We start from the raw sequence: 16654 nt of genomic DNA, 5'->3' as shown, positions 1-16654 counted from the left end.
TTGTGTTTAGACACAGTATATAGCAATCATTGTGTTTAGACACAGTATATAGCAATCATTGTGTTTAGACACAGTATATAGCAATCATTATGTTTAGACACAGTATATAGCAATCATTATGTTTAGACACAGTATATAGCAATCATTGTGTTTAGACACAGTATATAGCAATCATTGTGTTTAGACACAGTATATAGCAATCATTGTGTTTAGACACAGTATATAGCAATCATTATGTTTAGACACAGTATATAGCAATCATTATGTTTAGACACAGTATATAGCAATCATTGTGTTTAGACACAGTATATAGCAATCATTGTGTTTAGACACAGTATATAGCAATCATTGTGTTTAGACACAGTATATAGCAATCATTGTGTTTAGACACAGTATATAGCAATCATTGTGTTTAGACACAGTATATAGCAATCATTGTGTTTAGACACAGTATATAGCAATCATTGTGTTTAGACACAGTATATAGCAATCATTATGTTTAGACACAGTATATAGCAATCATTATGTTTAGACACAGTATATAGCAATCATTGTGTTTAGACACAGTATATAGCAATCATTGTGTTTAGACACAGTATATAGCAATCATTGTGTTTAGACACAGTATATAGCAATCATTGTGTTTAGACACAGTATATAGCAATCATTGTGTTTAGACACAGTATATAGCAATCATTGTGTTTTTTTAGTTACATGTATCTCTAAAACAATACTTATTTGAAAGAGTAACAAGAAACTATTCACTATATTTGATGTTTGTTTTATACTGAGTTCTACAAGCTTGAGTTTTAAAATCATCTTCAGTTTTAAAGAAATGGTGCTAGTCTAAGGGTTTTTACAGTCAATGGAAAACTGTTATACGATCTAGGATCGGGCACTTGGTTATATATACAAGGTTATGTTTTAAAGTGTTAACATACAAGAAGCCCCTTTGTTAACCTGGATTTTGTTAGGGAAACGAATAAAGGGCAGGATAAGTCTATTTGGGAACAGCTTAAGTTTTGATGCAAACTTTAAATGCGGTATATTTGTACATTGTTTTTCAAATGTATGCTTTGAGCTTATTTAAGTAACATCGTTATACAGCTACAGAATAATTAGCCTCCTTTAAAAACTTCGCTAATTCTTTTGCAATTTAGCACAAATTAGTTAAAGGATAGTATTATTTATTAAAATGATCTGAGAAAGGGAATTAAATTTTTAAGTTTACTACTAGCTCTTTTTCAAAACTAAGCAATTAAGAAAATAGGTACCTTGGTATAGTTCTTCACAGTGTTCTAGCGTTTATACAATGTAAATGCACAATTAATGCAAATGATGCCCTTGCTATTTTGATTATATTGTACATCAAATTAACTTTTAGGTTTAAATCTTTAGTTTGTTTCGCGTATCAACAGCATATAGATTAAAACTAGTCATTAATTTGCAAGCATTTTCTGTTTTGTTGCTCTTAGCTCTCAGCTCTGAGTAGTTCGCCCGTCTGTCCTTCAGTCTCCTGATCGCTACGCAATATTCAAGTAGAGTCTAGTAAAATGAAACGACAAAATCTGGTATTTACAAGCTATTTGAATAAAAATGAGCTCATGCATTTTACATGCAATCAGACTTGCTTATAAAAATTTACAAAAAAGTATTCAAAATTTTTTTCAAAGATCGTGCTTAGTAAAGCGTAAAGTCATAAATCGATACATTTCACTTTTTCTCTCATTTTATCTCACAATACATCTTCACTCATCGAGAAATCTCACACGTCCATTTTCAATATTTTGATAAACACTGACATACTGACTGTGGGAGTTTGCAAATTGTGTGTCAAGGCCAATACCAAAAATAAATAAAATAACTGTTTGTGTCTGCCAATTTGCTAGTTGTTGGTTGGCCTTTAAACTATGCAGTTATTTTTAGGCATAATTGAGTTGATCTTTAAGGGTTAAGTTTTTCCATAAGCAAGATGTTTTTGACCAGATAATTTATCAAAACTGTATCGATCTACATGTAATTGTGTTTATCTAGTTTCTGTTGAAATAATTTTTGTTGAACTTTGCTAACACAATGTTGAATCATAGCCATGTTTTTATCAGTCTATGTATCAATGTATCAACCAAATCGTTCATCAAACTTGTGACATAGACCATGATTTTATGACTATTATTTTATTAGTGTATGATGAAATTTTTAAGCAAGTAATTGTATGTATTGTACATGTATTTGTTTGTTGCCAAATTGTTAAGATAATTCTGTTGAAGTAAAGAATACTTGGGTTAAAAGCAAGCAGAATCAAATGCATTTCATAGAAACTTACTTTATTAAATACATCAACTCTACTGAACTTTGAATAGTTACTCACAACAGTTTGAACACCAAAAATGAGTTGGTAAAAAATTTCCAATATTATTTCGAAATTATAAAAAAATTATAGAAAAATATCTTATGATTATGATCATAATTAAAACTAAAAATGACAAAAAGATACAAATGTATTTAGAAAAACAACTGCAAGATTAGCTCACAAATAAATTAGTTACTAAACCACTAAAACGTCAGAAATTATTTTTGCGCACACACTGACTGTAGTTGAGTGCAATATATGTCAATGTTAGAACAAAACACCATTTATTCCATACAATTCAAAGATGGAAGAAAGATGAGGTATTAGAGAATAAAGAGTCAAAAAAGAGAGTAGGGAAAATAAAAAACAATTAAGACGAAAAGTAAAAAAGAAGGAAAACGGGTAAAAAAGGGAAATAGATGTTGGCTTGTCATGAGCTCTTTTTTTTAGCTACAGTAAGGATATTTGGTTGAAAGTGCCATACGGCCTTTAGTTTCAAGTATGTGAGCAGCCATACCTAATGTTATCTTGATGTTGAAAATAACTTTATTTCAAGTAATCTAAAATAAATAAAATTGAAAAGTATTTTTGTACTGATAAATTTATGATCAATCTCACAGATGAAAGCAAAACAGGAAAATAATAGAAATTAGGAGTTATCTATTCCTTTTGATAGGTCATCTAATCAAACGGATCCTTTAAAGTTGAACAAAGTAGACAATTCGTGTAGCGGGTTTTCGAGATTATCTATTGAGTTCATAAAGTTATCAGGAATGACTTCTGCCAGTTACATGGACTTTTTTATGCCTCGGAAGCTATTTAGCCGCGAATTGCAATGAATCTTTGGCTTGCTCAGGTTGGTTCACCGATTTCGACCACCGCAAGAGGCGTGTTTTAGAAATTCTTACGCTATTCCCTAGCAGGTCAACGTTTGATAACAACAACAACCACGACCAAATTGCTGACCGTGCTGCAAGGTGTTTGGATAAGGTATGCAGTTTGCACACAATACATAAGTTTCTATTAGTTTATGATGTTGCTTACGTTTTATTAAAAATGCAATTTGATTTTTCGCCAAAATCGCGTCACAAGTAATCTGTTAGCGTTTGCTAGTTTAGTTTCTATTTTTTTAATTTATCGGCAAAAGTATCAGTTCGTGGAAAACTTTAGCTTCACACAGTTTTAGTTAGAGTGATATTTAGATAGCACGTTCTAATAATTGACTTTCCTTTGAATGGTTCGTTCTTAAAAGTATGCACTGAATTTGCTGCACCACATAACACAAAAATAATATTAAATTAAATATTTCCGAAAGAATTAGAGTTAAAGCTACTGAGTTGAGTGTTACAAATGCTAAAGTTAGCTGAACATAAGTTTGGCAGCTATACATATGATAGAATCTTAAAATATTAGATAACACTTGTAGCCGAAAGTTAACTTTCCGTTCAGGTTTTACTCAAACAAACTTCGCTAAACTTTAAAAATCTAGCTTTCTGGCAAAAGCTTTTGTCGTTAATTAAATGCAAAAATTATTATTCTGTAAAATCTTCTGCGTATGTAATGGGTGATGCGTTTATGGAGTCATGCCCTTCAGATTTTGAAAATTACGAATGACGTTAAAGTTACTAGCTACGTAAATGTAAAAATACGTGCAAACGTACACAAAGGGAAGCTAATCAACTGGACTTTATTAATGCAGAACATTTTTTATCGAAATAAACTATTATGAACATCGCTAAAATGCTTCAAAAAACAAGTACGAAACAGCATCGCCGTTCTTATTGCTAAAATGATGATGATAATAATAATAATAATAATAATAATAACAAATTATATCAACAATCCTTTCAGTTGTTGTTGGATTGAAGTACACTTTAGTAGAAGCAGCAATTTGTAATAAATTATCCATACAGATCATTATAGATTGCAGATGACGCTTGACAAGGTATGGCCATATGACAGTTCTTCCCCAAATTTTAATTAATTTTTAACTTTATTTTTGTGCTATTTTTTATTTTTGTCATCTTCTATTTACTCTATCACACCTCACTATATTTTCACCAGTTTTCATTTAACGATGGATCTCTGCACAAAAATTGACACCTTTTACTGAAATATGCGAGCGTTTTTAGAATGGCTCATTGCCATTTGGCCATCAATGCATTGTCTGATTGATTTGTAGTCATGCTGATTGCTCTTTATATCCTTGATAGTCGAAAGTTTCAACCTGAATGCATTCTATGTACTTTGTTAGTTTGCAGTCATAACTAATTACTGTGTGATATTGCTAGTGTAGCCTATACGCTAGTGTGAAACTACTATATCTGAGTTGCATTATCTGGGTTAGTGTTAATACTAATAATACAAACCTGACCCTAGGCCACTGCATCTTTTCATTTGCCTCGTCATTGATTTGTTTACTTGGATTTGTTGAACAATTCTAGTTTTCGTTTTGTGCTATTGATTATGACTAGTGTTTGTTGTTTCAAGCAACATATTTTATTTTGCCCTATATGCTGACTATAAGATTATAATCACTTGCTGTTCAAGCCTGTCTTTCTAAATAGTCAATAGAGCAGACCCGTTAAAGTCTCCTCATGGCCATAGGAGTCAATTTATATTGTTATGAGGGCTGCAAAAGCTGAACGCACTAAGCAAAATACAAACACAAAAATAAATATCTTTATTTTTGTACTGTTGGAGGTTCTATTATGCTCTGCTGCGGTTTGGCGAGTAGCGGGTTCTCATACACATGTTATATGTATATACATTTTGGTGACCACGATTGGTTGTATGGACCTGGTAATTATTTTGTATCGTCTGAAGAGTACATTGATTTAAAGAGGAACTTACACCAAATTTTAGTAGATCTTATCAGAAATATCAGTATTTTTCTATTATTTGTGATGATTTTTGATATTTGAGGTGATCCGACTGCCAGGATGTTTTATGATTAAAATCAACAAACGCTTAAATGCTTAGATCAAGCGAACGGACAGTTCATATGTTCATAGTTCATAAATGTGAACAGACTTTTTCGGTATTTGTGCAATCTGCTTTGACCTTGTGTTGTAATTATTGCTATGTTGGGGAACCAAAATGATGTAGCATGACGACTAGATAGGAAAAATTTATTGAAATGGTGGCCAACGCAAGCGCTTCATACATTGGCTAATCGTGGTAGACGTTGACATCGTATATCATATGTCTATGTTGTGCCGACAAAATGACCTGCTCATGTGACAGCTCAGAGGTTGCATAGAGAGTGTTTTTATTTTTAAAACTGATTTTTTGTTCTTCCAGCATCAAGATTATTGATAAAAAGGGAAATATTATAATGATATTGTTGAAGGTGAAGGTCATTTTAAAATGCTTCTAGTTCACCTTCAATATCATCCTGCCTGCAGGAGGTTGTATTTATGAGCTCACCGCATTGGTTACTTACAGTTATGAGAAAAATCTCTCAGTGGTATAAAAACTATATATTTCCAATTATCATAACTACATAACTTAGCTTACAAATTGCACTGACCAAATCAGTTGGTTTCATATTTTTTGTGTGGTTTCTCTGAGTCATCTTACCCTACTAGCGTATCCAAAATCAGTTTTAGTTCATCACTTGGCTTGCTAGATCTGCCTGACTAGGAATGGTATGTTTCTTATTACTCTTTTGCCTATATTCTTTATTATTCCACTCAGTCAGATGAGGCTCTCCCTTGAATGCCTGAACTCGCTGTAGCTGAGCAAATCACTAGAGTTTCTTTTAGAATATATAACGCTAATGATTGTCATTTGATATCTTGCACGTAGACAGCCAGAGATGAACTTTTAAAATGGCTAGGCTTGTTACAACGTGCCACAAACGCAACGTCATCCTTATCTAGCCGGCAAGAGTATTCACAGGCGGGATGTTTTATCTCAAACTGACACACTGATTTTTCTGGTGTTTCTAGACTAGTATTTCATGTTCAAAAGCATGCCCACTGCTGTGATTTTTGTAAAAACTCAATATTCGTCAAAGTGGTCTATTACCCTCGGTATGTCCAACATTTAAGCGAAATCACTTGACACAATTGTTACTCACGTTTTGGTCTAATTATCTACAGCCTCCGTTTTGTTGTATTACGTTTTGGTAGAGATGTGAGCCATCCACTTAATAACCATCTTGTAAAACAGGCGATTATTTGGTAAGTTTCTCATTGTATTATATTTTCATATAGAATGAAACGAATCAGGTAAAATATGTACAGAGAAACAATTTTTGATCTTCCCTGGCAAGTTTTACTAGGCTTATATTTCTTTGCGTCTTTTTCCGAAGCAAAATTTGGGTCTCTGTCTTTGTCTCATAACGTGCTGGTTTATTATATTTTAGCCAATAGAATAAAACAATTTATTTGATTTCATCGGCTTACTGTTGCCCTTTTTGTTTTATGATTTTGTATGACTCAATTTGGGAAACACATGTTTAAAATGAAATTATCGCCAATAAAATAATATTGGCAACAATATATTATGTAAAAGTCAGTTGACGCGTAAAATTAGGCAATGCTAACCAAATATTTTTTGAAGCAAAGTTTGCCAGTTTCTCTCAGTTTTTTGCATTTACATCTCATTTTTCTGGAATGATGTTGAGACAACACTATTCCAGATTATTCACAAAATTATGAAGACCAAATGAGTTGGTCATCACGATTTAAATTTAATTGATCATAATATATAAAGTTGGTCATCAAACACTTCACAAATTGATTTTATAGTGATTTTAAAGTATCGCATTGCTGTTGAAACAGCAATGCGAAATGAACTGAAATGAAAACAATATCATAGTGGATAGTCATTACATGCGGTCTGCCTAGTAGAAAATAAAAAATGTTTCCCTTAAGACCAGAGTTTGTCCAAATGGCCGTTTATCCATTGATTTGCATACAGAATTTATGTTTTGTGACAGACGTTTTTGCATTGCATACGTTGAGGCAAGATGGTTATCGCTCCATAGAAGTCCATACCCTGTGTTATTAGATCACCCTTTTTTGTGTGGATGAAGTGATTTCGTTGAAGTACCTTTGTCATATTAATTGCATGGGCTGATCCATCGTGGTGTGCCACACTAATTTTGCAACCTGAGAAGAAAATTTTCTAGTCACTTAGTCAGCAGTTAATGGGTCTATCCGCCAGAATAGGTTAAACAGTATGTACCATTAGTTTTCGTTTGCAAGCCGTTTTACCATTTTTATTCGTAATACTGATTAACCAGTCGGAATTCTGCCATCAAATAAATGTAATGGCACTATGTAATACCTGTATACACTTACGATAAAAATTGCTCCATTTCATTCGTTCACCTAACTCTCTTATAATTAAATAGTTTTTCTGGTTATGTAATAATTTCCTAATTGATGGCACCTGCTAATGCGTCTGTTAGAGCAACCCAAGCATCCCTCATACCATGATATACATGTACATGTAGTTGACTGTGCAACAAAGCAAAAATAGATAGATGAAACCAAAAAGCATGACATTGAGCATTTTTGTTGAATGCCGTTGTGGAATGGAGCTCAACTACACAGGTAAAACATTACAAGGTCACACGAGTTCTGATCTGCTTTGTACTGCTTAAAGCACATAAATTACATAATTTTTTTATTATATATTTCAATACATCAGAGTCTTGGCTTTCGAATGGGCTATTGTTTGCCATGGTGAGACAGACATTGGTTGGTGTTTATAGGATTTCCCCAGAGCTCTGCCGCGAAAAAGTTTACTGGCATAGTCTCGAAAATTGTCTCATATGAGAACTTTTACTATCCTTCACACTCTTTTTTGAACTTGTACATATCATTCTCTGTTTGTTGACTTTAGATAAAACTTGCAGATATCTGCTGGTATGTTAAAAGCTATCCATTCGCCTGAATTGAAGTTCATGATAAGCCATTATTCTTATTGCCCCACCCGTAGTTTGCAATGAATTGGCACACCAAACTGTCTCGGCGAATAGGGTAGCAAACATGCATGGAAAATTTTATTCTAAATCAGCATTCACGAATAAACAGATCATGTCTACCAACTTGCAGAAAGCATTTCTCTGTTGTTAAACTATCAATGGTTGAGCTATTTCCTTTTCTCTTTTCATTGATTTCAATTTTACCAAAATGAAAATTCATATCAGCGGTGAGTGAATAAGCTTATAAATTACCTATGTAAACCAATACTGTATAATCAATTAGTTGGGCATAAAAATGGAGAACTTTGCATGACCTTCAACGATTTCATGCATTGTTTCAGGCCACAAGTGACTTAGTGTTTTGCAATAGCCATAAAAGCCAACCACCATGATCTGGTCAATGGGTTTCCGCAGAATTTGTCACGCCACATACTTAGCCGTTTTGCGTCTGCTTGAATAAAAGAGTTTCTATAGTCTATACCACCATGTTTGTGTTGATTGAATTCAGCGTTGATTTAGGCAGGTTTTGAATAGGTGTTGAGTACGCATCTATAATCTGCTGATGAGAATTAACAATTCATATTTTATGTCAACTTCATCTGTCACCATCGGGTAAAAGACCTCTGTGTTTCTCATACCTTTCAAAACTATGAGTATAAGAAGTCAATTTCATTTGGCCGCTGTTGACCATGTTTACCTTTAAGCCTCGGTGTATGGGTGGCTGCGATCTCGGTCACCAAAGTTTTTCTATAATATAACAAAGTTATTACATAGTCTTTGTTAGCAATTTTATATGTACATGCATCCATATAGAAAAAATACTTATTTTGTCATATATGGTTCCCTTTTCGAAAAAGTAATTGCAGATGCATTTTCGAAGTCAGAGAAATCACTAAGTTATATAGGTTCTATTTGATTGTTATGCCAATTGTGTTGATTAAAGACCGAGTTGTCTGGCATATTTACATTACCATTAACCTATGCTGGTTAGTTATCCCTCTTGGTTGACAATTTCTGTTGTTCTTAGGTTTTGGGCTAGATTTGGGACTGTTTTAAATAACTTTTTATTATTGGTAGTTACTGTCTCTCTCTGTCGACATGACATAATGCAATCCAACATACATAGGTGTATCACTCTCATCAGGTAAACTTTTACAAGATTACCGTTTTATTCCTTTAAACTTCAGAGATGTCAAACTCAATTGTATGAGGGGCCAAATTTCCAAACACGATCTAGGTCACGGGCCGAACAGGATAAACGTTTATTGAATGCGCTAAAACTAAATATTTTTTAAACATAAATATGGATAAAAACAGACAGGAATATCACTCTGAAACAAACTTCGGGTTAAATTGACGCGATAAGTACGCAGCAAGGCAGCTGAAGCATTGCATTATGGGATCTGTAGTTCTGTGCAGTATTATGTCATCGATGCTCCACATCGATGGGCCACGAATAACAATAATATAAAATAATCTTGCGGGCTAGATATGATTACAAGGTGGGCCGGATGTGGCCTGCGGCCGTGCGTTTGACACATGTCTTTTAAATAACCTTCCTAGATAGACCTCATCTATTGATGGATAAACAATATAGCAAGCTTCCTTTCAATGGTTCAATCTTTGTAGTTTTGTACATGCATAGCCTGAATATCGAAAGAGGCTATACCTCAAAGTCTAAGATTAATAAAGTAGACGCTTCTACAACAAAAATAATCTGTTCCGAGAGCATTTACGCTATAGTGACTCAACCTTATACAAACGGTAAAATACATCATGTTGGCCTAAATTGATAATCTGTTTTAATCTTCTCAAACTCACTTCTTGGGCCCTTCAAAAAGGAACTTGACTTTTTAATTAAATGTCTGTACAGTAACTGTAGTATTATGGATTTGTACAACTTTTCTTTTATTTTTCACTTCATGGTTTATGCTACGGTGTTTTTATGATAAGTAACAGGAGAGCGCATCCCTTAAATGTCAATTCACATCTCTTCATATTTTAGAAAGCAAGGTCTATCTGCAAAGGAGAAATAATCAAAAATATTTTGTATGGCTAAAATAAAGTAAAACCATAACATGTCTTTACATATACCTAAAAAGGTTAGGATGTAAGTTATATAGATATAACTCGTGACATTCAGCTTGGTATACCGACACTGTAACACCTGCAGCAACCTATCACCCTCAAGTATTTCTGAATACTTGTGCGGCTACTTATTCCTTGTGTTTTATCAACATGCATAACAATCTCTCATTGCAAACTAAATTGCCAGGGTGCCTGTCTGTATAATAAAGATAAATGTATACGTTGTTGTCTCTCCCGAGGGGGAGGGCAAGAGAAACAGTGGCAGTTTTAAGGCCAACTATCACTATGTTTCCATGACACGCATTACGCGCAAATTTGACCCAATCCGCAAGTTGACAGCATCGTGGTAACAGCATAAATCCGCAAGCTAAGCGAGTTTTGCGATTTGCAAAACTATCAAATCCATCATGCTTGCATATGATGGAAACAGCAGTTGCGAATGATGGGCATTGAAATTACGCGTCAGCTATTCAATTTTAAACGCTGTCAATACTTCCGTTCGTCCTTTCTCGATCGAATTTCATGTGTTTGCGTCGATAACACGTGCGTCGCTAATTATTAGCTTATAGCATCCATATCCTTACCTTTTTCAACAGGGCACCGGAGTCAATCTGCATCATGTGAATGTCCATAGAAACATTTAATTCCCACGGTAACACAACTCCAAATTCGCATGATATGTGTCATGAAAACATATTGTATGAGGTTTTCATGATTAGTAATACCCTACAGGATGAAAATATCCGATGGATATAAAAATTCGCGATTTTGCGAACAGGCAATTCTGCGAATTATTAAATTCCGCGAATTATTAGTTCTATTTTTAATCACAAGGGAGAATAACTACTGCCTCAAATTAAAACTAGTCGCTAGGCATAAATACTAAACGTAGCTGAGTTCCAAAACCTTTTTAAAATCATCGCCGGGGCTTCGAGTTAACCCCATTGCCAATGCATCACATTTCTTTACAAAATTATTCTAGGTTGTCGCAAGATATGCAAAATGGCGTCATCGCAAAAATAGCCACTAGGCAGAAGTACTAAACGTAGCCGAGTTCTAAAACTTTTTTAAAAATCATCGCTGGGGCTTCAAATTAACCACATTGCCAATGCATCAAACTTCTTCACAAAATTATTCAAGGTTTTCACAAGTTATTCGGCATGGCTTCGTCGTCACAAAAATCTCTCCTAGTCTTTTTACATTGAAATCAACTCCATCAACCTCTAATACCAAAGTTGAGGACGATAATAATTCTGATCTGGACATTATGGTATGTATTTGATTCGCAGTGCAGATACGTTTTTCCATAATTAACTGCGTTAGTTAATTCATTTGTTTAAAAACTAATCGCTTTCATTAAATACTTCAGCTATTGTTTTTGTACTTCCTTTACACTAATTAATATTTTTCTTTTTTGTGTTTACTGCAGATTGAGAATGAAACAGAACCTATTCCGATTACCAAAACTAGAGACAAGTAGTAATATTCACCAAGGCAGGAATATTGGCAGAGAAGCAACCAGTTAACCTAGACCTAGCCTGAGCATGGCTCTCGTGGGGGATTGGGAGAGAGAGAGCCTGGGACACATAGCAACACGCGAGGAAGACAATTCTAAAAGTCGACTTCTGCAGTCGCTAATATCACAATCGTTATTTCCGAAGGAGTATCATGTGACGGTCTTTTTTATGATCTCCGCGAGTATGATGTATTATTTTTAATCTGAATTGGCAGCAAACAAACGCTGGTTGGTAAGTATGAAATGTTGGTTGCATAATAAATCAATCACGGGAGTTATATTATTTCAAATGTTTAATTAATTAGGTTTTGATTTAATTATAATCAAAAATTAAATCAATTGAATAAAACATTTTCACAATAACAATACAAACGAATAGCAATAGAACAACAAAAATGAATTACACGCTGCTAGTAAAGAAAAGTTTATCTAGTAAAAAGTAATCTCAGTTTTATTTTACTCGCGGGTATTGTGATTACTCGCGACAGTTATTATGAACAACTAGGACCTACCACTGCAAAACAGTGCCATCTGAAAGCAAATACTCTTTCCGAAGCCAGTAGGAAGAACTATAAATTAGTCAAAACCTACGATAATATGTTGTAAAGCTTGAGACTGTTTTGGTCTCAGCGTGACTATGCCTAGCTTTGATAGATGATTTTGAATCGCTCCATTTTTATCAGTAAATGAAATGAAACCGCAAACATGAAAACGCAAAAGAATAGTAACCTATGGTTCTTATCGTTTTGTTATTAAACGGGGTATTGCATAACTACCCAGTCTATCAAAAACATAGGGCCTTTCACTAGATCAAGTCACGTTACCGTGACGATAGGCTTTTAAACGCGCCACATCTAATACATCGTGAGATCGACATGCTTTCATTAGTATCAGTCTGAGCGTCATATGTAACATATGTCGCTCGTTTTGCTGAAGTTATCTTACCTTTTTTTTGCTATGTGTCCCAGGCTCTCTCTCCCAATCCCCCACGAGAGCCATGCCCAGGCTAACCTAGATCCTTCATCAACAACAACTCCTTGATATCGCTGCAGCAAACATGGTTATGTTATATATTCTATTTCATGTATAGATATATTATAATTTATTACGAACTTGAGTGTACAAATACAATCTTTCTAATACAAATAAAGTTCTACAAACGATGAATGGAGTAAATAAAAACAGTTTAGCCCATATGGCGATAGTCTGACAATAAAATTAAACTGATACTCTTGATAAGTAAATACTAGCGTGTAATGGTGCTCTCTGACTAGTTATTTTGGTAATAGCAGCTTTATATCGCTGTCACTGTCTTGGGTAGATGTTAAAGGCGATTCTCTCGCTACTGCATGACTGGTAAGGGAGTTATCATCAGAACTCTCCTCGTGGCTTACTATTGCAAAGTTCTGCCGGTTGGCCAAAGATTTGTGCTCGTAAAGGCGTTTTTGTTCCTTTTTAAAACAGATATATTCTCCTCGTTAGCAGCTGCGGTCACTTCTACCTCAATTTCAAGACCTCCCTGAATGATTGGTGATCTTCTAGGAATAACATCTACCACCCTTGCAGTCATTGTGCCTCCGTGTATGAGGAAAATCTCTCTCACACTAAAACAAATAACGAAGCGCTAGGGATGGAAAAAATAAATTTGCGTTTTGCCGAAGAACCGAAGTAGATTCAATTATTAATTTAGTAAATGGTTTTGAAAAAGCTTATTACTTACCACAAGTTGCTGATTCATCAAAGGCCTCCAAATCGATGAATATTCATGAAAACCTCTGAACGCGGCAAGGAATTTATAGCTTAGCATGATCGACTCGTAGTTGTAAGCTAAATAGGAACCGAAACACGCGGTGTGCGCATGCGAAGAGTTAACTCTATTGCTAGCCGCAATAGAGTTAACTCTTCATAGAGAGTGATTGTGTTCACCCGCGAATAAATTAATTCACGGATATGCATGAAAAAGGCAATTTGCGCGAAACGTAACTCCGCGAATAAATTCATCCTGTAGGGTAATAGCAATAACTCAAACAGTATTGAAAATTATCTTGAAAATTTTCAAGATAATTTTCAGGTATTGAAAATTATAATATTGCAATAATTCAACGTAATACTCGAGTATACTTGAGTTTTACTATTACTTGAGCGATAGTAATGCTTAAGAGCATTACAGTCATACTTCAACTTACGAGCTTAATGCGTTCCGAGACTGAGCTCGTATGTCAATTTACTCGCATGTTGGTGCAATTTATTTATATATAGAACAATTAAATATATATTTATTGGTTTCCATACTCTAAAAAAAGCAAATAAAACACTCAAAACAAGATATTGTAACAGAAAGAACATGTTGGTTATTGTCCTTACGTACTACATGCTTTCAAAAAGCAACAAATAAAAAATAATGCAAGAAAATGTGATTAATTAAAATGTAAAATTAAATATACATACAATAGCAGTTAACACTCGTATTTGCCAGGGAGGGAGATATAAGTTATCCTTCGTTACAACATTTGACTTTGATAAATTTGGATTTTATCAAAGTGTTAAAAGACAAACTTAGAAGCAAACCTTAAAGCAAACTTTCATTTTCAACTAAACGTAATTAATATTTCTTCGGCGTTCATAGTTTGAAGTTTCTCGCTGGTTAGCGAGAAATTTTTCCTTTTTTCGCTTTCACGTCTAGCTGGCCGTTTTAAGATAAACCTAACTAAGGACGTTTGCCTTTGTCGCCCTTGCAACATGTTGCGATTAGGACGAACACAGGTGTCGTCACAAATGGTTAATGCATGACCACTAGCCAGCTTGTCCGAATGTCTATTAAACAGTTTGTATAAATAGCGCCGGCCTTTTCACATAGCATCATTTCAGTTACGCTGTCACCGGCCAATTGTTTGTCCAATGCCATCAGCGGTCGTGAAGATCGCGACACCGTTTAGAAACTATGGTTAGTCCTTTTGCGAACTAAATGCCCTGAATATAATCCTTCTGTTTGATAATTATGAATTTCTGTATTTCTGTCATGTTGCCGAGCTAGCTCAATCACGCATACACATTTCGCATATTTTTCAATATTTTTCCGTTTAATATCAATTGTTATCATTTGCTTTTTCTTTGTATTATCTTTCATTTTACTGGCAAACTTTTGGTCTACGCACAGTATGTTTAATTCACATAATTCTGCACAGAAAATCGTGCACAATAACACGGTACAACAGTATAACCTGAGCAGTTGAAAAATACAGAGTGATGCTGTTCTCATAAAACACCTTCGGCATACTTGGCAACTGGCTCAAGTGCTCGTATCTCAAACATGGCTCGTATGTTAGTGCTAAAACGCGCTTAAAAGCTGGCTCGTATCTCAAGTTTCTCGTACGTTGGAGCACTCGTAAGTTGAAGTATCACTGTACTATTGAGCAAATAGTAATAACTCAAACAGCTGTGCTTGAATTCTCAAGAGCTGTGACTCTAGCCACACTATCTACTACATTATCTCACAGTTCAAATATAGTTGCCTGGGACAGTATTTTATCGCTGTTAGAGGTGATCACTCGGTGGACGCGTGCTAAGAGTCTTTTCATCGATGTCTGAGACATACTGTAAATTACGGCGTATAAGTCAATAATTTGATACCACATTTAAATCTAAAAAATCCATCGATTCATACGGCGGTCACGTTTTTCATGGCATGAATTCTAATAAAATTCAACTTCAAAGAACATCGCAAATCAAAAGTTTATGATATGATTTAGTTGTAAAATACTAGTTAAAGTACTCAACATAAGATGGATCAAACACAAAGTTCCATTCTTCACTATCCAAATTGTCATCGCTAGGATTTTCGAGAAGGGGGATTTTTCCGTAGTATTTGCCCACAAACCCACATTTCGGTACTCCATTTGTCACATCTACTATCGTCCATCCATTTGTTTTCTTGTACATGAATCATTATTCCCGACAGAAATCTGCCTTACAGCATGGCTTTTCTGTTAAAAACTCACATATTATCGAAGGTGGTAGTTTTGTTGTATTAGCATAGCGAGCCAATACGAGGGCGAAGTTTTGTTTTTCATGCCTCGTGATCTTCACTAGAACTATCGTCTCTCGTTTTTTGTTAATTGTTATATGTATTGCCAACAACACAAAAAACCATTTGGGTTTTCGCTGATGGCGTTTTTGAATACCATTTCCTCAGCTACGCATCGCCCCCCTCTAATGCCGACTGAACTATTAGGGATCAAACGATATGACCCAGAGAAGGGGGCTCAATTAATATGGCATGTACGTGGCAAAACCAAGATTTTTAAACCAAAATTTACACTTTTACTTATACGCTGGGTCAACTTATACGCTGGGTCAACTTATACGCTGGACCAACTTATTCGCCGGGTCAACTTATTCGCCGGGTCAACATATACGCCGGGTCAACTTATACGCCGGGTCAACTTATAAGCCGGGTCAACATATACGCCGGGTCAACTTATACGCCGGGTCAACTTATAATCCGGAAGTTACGGTATATAATAATGCGTCTATAACTTACTTGCCATATTGATACATATTACCTTTATTTACACCAGTCAATGCCATTTAAATCAAATTATATCATGAAACAAAAACAGAAACAAAAAGTAGTAAAGTAAATTATGTATACCGAAAGAAAAAACTCTCTTTACATAGCATTGTTATATAATGCAAATTGGTAAGGTGTTGGTGTCTGGTATAACATTTAATGATTTTTGGTCAGGCAGTTTGAAGATAT

General features: G+C 34.7%; 1 long non-coding RNA gene across 1 annotated transcript in view; it reads left to right on the top strand.

Annotated features, from left to right (window-relative positions):
- The first annotated feature begins 3268 nt into the window (after positions 1 to 3268).
- LOC137402221 (uncharacterized) overlaps positions 3269 to 16654 on the top strand; it is a 32672-nt gene continuing 19286 nt past the window's right edge. Inside the window, exon 1 of the long non-coding RNA XR_010979491.1 lies at positions 3269 to 3340. This is a non-coding gene — a long non-coding RNA (uncharacterized lncRNA). The remainder of the gene's footprint in view (positions 3341 to 16654) is intronic.

This window comes from Watersipora subatra, chromosome 8 (assembly GCF_963576615.1).
Source record: "Watersipora subatra chromosome 8, tzWatSuba1.1, whole genome shotgun sequence".
Classification (NCBI taxonomy): Eukaryota; Metazoa; Bryozoa; class Gymnolaemata; order Cheilostomatida; family Watersiporidae; genus Watersipora; species Watersipora subatra.
This window is presented reverse-complemented; position numbering and strand designations above follow the sequence as displayed.